Consider the following 5,199-nt stretch of genomic DNA (forward strand, 5'->3'; position numbering starts at 1 on the left):
AAATGATGTTAGTACTAATGGAATTTGAGGTGTGGGGAGGAGGAGGAATAGCAGGGAAAAAGCTTGTTCCACTTGTATGGTATACTGAATGTGGGACCTTTTTAACTTTTATTTACAATGAAGCCTACCAGCTAACCCCACACTGAAGCACCCTTATGCCCCAGGTAGCCCGTCCACAGCATGTTGAGCCAAGGGGAGCAGCCCTGGGCCTGCAGGCTGACCCCAGGGCCCCCCAGCCAGTGCTCCTCCAATCTGGCTCAACATGCTGCAGTCCTGGGCAAACGTTCAAACAGCATGTCTGAGAGCACTAAACTCCGAAGCAATAAACTCCAGAGTTTATTGCTTCACATTAATGTAGATGCACCCAACCAGTAGGTCTTTTCATGGAGCTAGCTACTACTCTACAGAAGGGAAGGTGGCAGAAGGTGGGTTAACATTTCTCTGTGAGCTATTTGGTAAATTCAAAATCCTTGCTGCTGTTCTGCTCTAGAAAATAAGGAAACCTCTTAGTCCCCTGTGGGCACACAGGTGCTTCAAGTGGCAGCACTAGGTTGGAAAGGACTTCGACTCACTGAACTGCAATGGAGAGGGAAAGCCTGGCAAGGGTTATTTCTCCCGGCACAGCTTACCTTCCTCCTTGGAGACAGCAGGGGCTGTACTGAGATTGTCAGGACAAAACCAGCTATGACAACTAGTGCTAATTATTATATTTACGATGGTGGTCCCTAAAGCCACAGACTGAAATGAGGACCTTATTGTGCTAGGCAGTTGTACACACATAGTTTGATACAGTCCCTGCCTTGAAGAATTTACCTTCTAGATGGGCAATAAGGAAAAGAATGATTGTGGCCTCCCCATACTTAATGTATAGGAAACTGGAGCTCAGATTGCTCATAGGCACCTACAGAATCTCATCTTCTTTTCTACAGTGATCCAGGCCCATAGCCTTTAAGTTCTGGCTTTCACTGACACTTGAGCTTCCTAAGTGCCAACCTCATTTGTGATAGTACTTAGACTTTTGAATCACCACATACTTCCAGAAAAAGAAATTAATGATGAGACTTGCCCCAGGTCACATGTCAAATCTGTGGCAGACCTAGGAGTAGAAGATGTTACTTCTGAGCCCTTGCACATTGCTTCAACACAAGGCCCAGCTTCTTTCCACACCTTGGTATACTTGCTTTTTCAAGAGTGCCTGTCAATGTGGTTTCCAGTTTATCTGCTCATCTCCCATCTCAATATCACCTCCCCCCACCACTTCAAATAAAGCATTTCAAGCAAGGCGGTGAATTCCCTGTCCCTTCCAGTGAGTGAGCAAGCTCCTCAATCTCACATGGTAAGTGCGTGTATTACAGCAAACACTAAAGCAAATCCTGTTATCAACAGCTTCCATTTGTTGCTTCACACTTACTTTAATTTCACCTCAAACTTATATGTCAAACTTTGTTAGCTTTACTTGCATTGCCATAGCAGATGGATGGCAGCCTTGGAAGGATCTGTTTCTGCTTTTGTTTCTCGTTTAACATATAACTATGTACAACAAGAAACAGAACGCACAACTGAACTAGGTTATAGTTAAAGGGTTCATAGTGGTGTGACTAAATGAATGAAAAATCCACCTGAATGTATGGCGTTTCTCTGTACATAGCGCTTGAAACTTGAACAGCCTGGCAGTTGTAACATTGCAGAATGTTTTATTACCGTGCATTCCCACAAGGTGAATTCAAATAAGGATTAAAAGGCACTATAAATCAGATTTCATAGCTGCATAAACCACCTGCAAACTGTTGGCACTTGTTTTCAAAAGCCAGCATCCTTGATTCTTTTAAATGACCTAGTATCTCCTGGTCCAAAAACAATGATAGACAATCAAGGTTCCCAATCTTGCACTCATCTTTATGGAGCATCATCCAAACAGTACACCATACTAACATAGTATTACTTCCACTTCCAGTGATTGAAGGGGTGTGTGTGGTTCTTCCTTCAATAAAGTACCTAGGTCTTCAGACTAAGTAGAAACTCCTGCTTTAAGTGAGATTCCAGAGCTGCAGGAGGAACTAGTTGGAAGTATTTTGGTAAGACATTTCATCAAAAAATACCGTTTTTAACAGCCCCACATGCACACACATGCCCTGTGGACAAAGGCTGACAATTTAACTTGGAAAAACTTTTAAAATTGTTTCAAGGAATAGTTTGTTTTTCATTTGTTTTTTAAGGACATTTCATTTTGAACTGTGTTGGTTACAACAGGTCATCAGTGGTTGGCATTAAAGAAGTTTCAAGACTGCTGGAACATTGTTTCGATACAAAACAACAGAGAAAAGCAATGCTTGAGGGGGATATAATAAAGGTTTACAAAATACTAAGTGGGGAAGAGAGAGAAAATAGGGATGGAGTATTTATGGTCTCTCACAGTACAAAAACTACAGGTCATAAAATGAAACACCGAGGTAGTAAGTTCTTTTTCGCATAGTATGTAATTAAAGTGTGGGCCTCATTGCCACCAGATGTGGTGACACCTGGCAGTTCAGCTAGATTCAGAAAGGGATTGGACACATGCTGGGAGGAAAGGTGTGTCATTAGCTATTGAGCATGGGAGTTAGGGGTACAGCCTCCGAATCAGAGCTTCCTAGACCTTAAATAAGGGGTGGGCAAAACAGTGAGTCCGAGGGTGGGGTTTCTGCGGAGACTGGCCTCCACGGCGCTGGCATGGTGTGTGGCAGGACGGGGGAGCTGCTGCAGGGCTGGGCTGGGATGCTGTGGTGGTGACAGCATGGCCTGGAGCCAGGGCAGAGCCATGGGCTACTGCCTGCACACACCTGCCCAGGACACGCAGGCTGCAGATCACAGCTCTGCCCTGGCTGTCACTGCCGCAAGATCCCAGCCCGGCCCTAGAGCAGCTCTAAGCTCTGCCAGCTGGGGAAGCGCTGGGGAGGGGCTTGCGGGGGCTATAGCCACCCCAGAATTCCCAATAGCCACTTCTTCCAGTGCCGCTGCCACCACCCGCTCATCACAGGTCCCCCTCAGCCCCCCCGACCAGGAAGAGCCTGGCACCGCTGGTGCTGCCAGTGCTGCTGGGGCCAGTCTCCATGGAAACCCAGCCCTGCTGGGGGGGAGCGAGGGTATACTTGCCCCCCCCTCCCCAAGTTCCAGCCAGAGGTTCAGACCTTGCAGGGCCCCCCTCAGGGATGCTCTTAGATGAGCTGATGAACACTTACTGTGGCTGATTCACTGTTATGAAACGCTCCAAAGGACTGTAGGTTTCTGATGGGGTTGCTAGTGACCGTTTATTCCTAGCTCAGGGAAGCACAGACCGATTTGACATAGTTTAAGTGCTCTCAGATAGAAAGAGACTCCCGGCAATGGGGTAAGAAATGCCCCTCACTCAAGGAGTGACAAGTATCCAGTCTATCACTGCATTACACAGACATGGGAAGAAAAGAAAAGGTCATATGCTTCTTGGAGTGTTGCTCTGAGTCGCCCTGCTCCGCCATTCACCCAAACCTGCCCCCGCCCTGTTTTTTTAAAGCAAGGACTCATCTTTGCGGTGATACCAACAGACAAGTCTGTATCCCCTGCATTTGAAAAAGCATTGAGCCACTGTCTTCAAATTCCCTGCTCTTGATTTTGAGCCTGACTGGAATCAAATGTAATTTTAACTCTTGTCCCATTCAACAAATCTCTAGTGAAATCCTATAAATTTTCAATCAAACTTCAAGAAAACCAACTAGCATTTTCATTTCTACAGAGCCACAGAGGCAGAATGCATAATGAGCCTCCCCACCTTGTTCACAGAGGAATAAATGGTGTGGAAAGACTCCTCAGTCCATCTTTCCTTACAGTATATTGCTTTTATCCTGCCTGCCTCTTGGAGGCACCAGATGGGATGTCTTTAGTTGTCTGCAGCCCTACATTGCCTCTTCTCCAGCTGCTTTTGATGTCCCCCACCCCACCCCACCCCAGTCACTGCTGGTGCCAAAGCTGCGCCCTGAAAGCACAGTGCCCCCACGCTGGGCATTGCACAGCCTCCAGCCCCTGCTGGGATTAGCATTGCCATATCTTAAATGTAAAATGATCATATTAGAAGCTGAAAATTGTCATCTTTGCTGAAAAACTATTGTACACTAAAAATATGCAAATAAATATACAAATAAGCCTGTTTCCTATTTACTGGATATTGTCAGTGAGTGAGTGAGAACTGGGTCCTCAGAGTTTATTTTGAGGCAAGCAGTCACAGGGAAGTGTTACCAGCAAACCCCAGAGCCAGTTAAGACATCCTGAGGAGGACTTGGGTTTTGCATATGCTGCCCTAATGAGCTGCCTCACAAATTATCATACATTTTGAACCCCTTTATTAGTATTGCTGGTACATCACACAAGGGTGGAAATTACCATGCATATATGACAATTATTGTACATCTGGCAACGCTGGTTGTGCTTTCTTCACGGCTGCTGCCTCCTTCCCACCTGCACCAGGAGCTGCTTGCTTGCATTCACACTCCTGCAAAAGGTAACGCCCCTGCTCCTGTCCCCTGAGCTACTTCCCTGCACAGAGCCAGTACGGGGCTCTTACCCCTGAGCTTTCTCCAAGCCAGCTCTGGCCAGGGACTCAAATAGGGCCCTGCCTCAAGTGCAGCGAGGACAGGGGCTCTTGGGCTTGCACTGTCCCTCTCTTCTCCTCTGCCGGCTCTCAGCTCCATCTGCCCCATGCCCATAACTTGCGGTGCATTGATTCTCACAGCAGCCCTAGGGGCCAGGAGAGTGCTAGTGTCCCTAGTATGATGTTGGGGACATTCACTGGACACTGCAATGTCTCACAACCAGGCTTTGGCACCTCAGTGAATGGCGCTTCAAATCCTGTGTGGTACAAACATTCAGAAAACCCACGGCTCTAAATTATGCAGGATTGTGTAAACACAGTATAATTTAACATCTGTTGTTATTAATATTATTAGTATTATTAGTATTAGGGATACTTTTCCTTTCCTTTGTTGTGTGCTTGGGGGCCTGTTGGCCAAGCTTTCAGGTCCAAAGTGCCCTTCTCCATACTGAGCCCACATTTGGAGAAGGCCATGGAAACCTTGTCCAACATCTCTCCCAGCTGTACAGTTGGTCCAGCTGCAGATGTCACAGCTCTCCCACCCCTTCTCGCCTCATACATTTCTAGGACCATCAAGGCCCCAGTGACACTCCCCCTGT

The sequence above is a fragment of the Alligator sinensis genome, unplaced genomic scaffold (assembly GCF_000455745.1).
Source record: "Alligator sinensis unplaced genomic scaffold, ASM45574v1 scaffold1818_1, whole genome shotgun sequence".
Lineage (NCBI taxonomy): Eukaryota > Metazoa > Chordata > Crocodylia > Alligatoridae > Alligator > Alligator sinensis.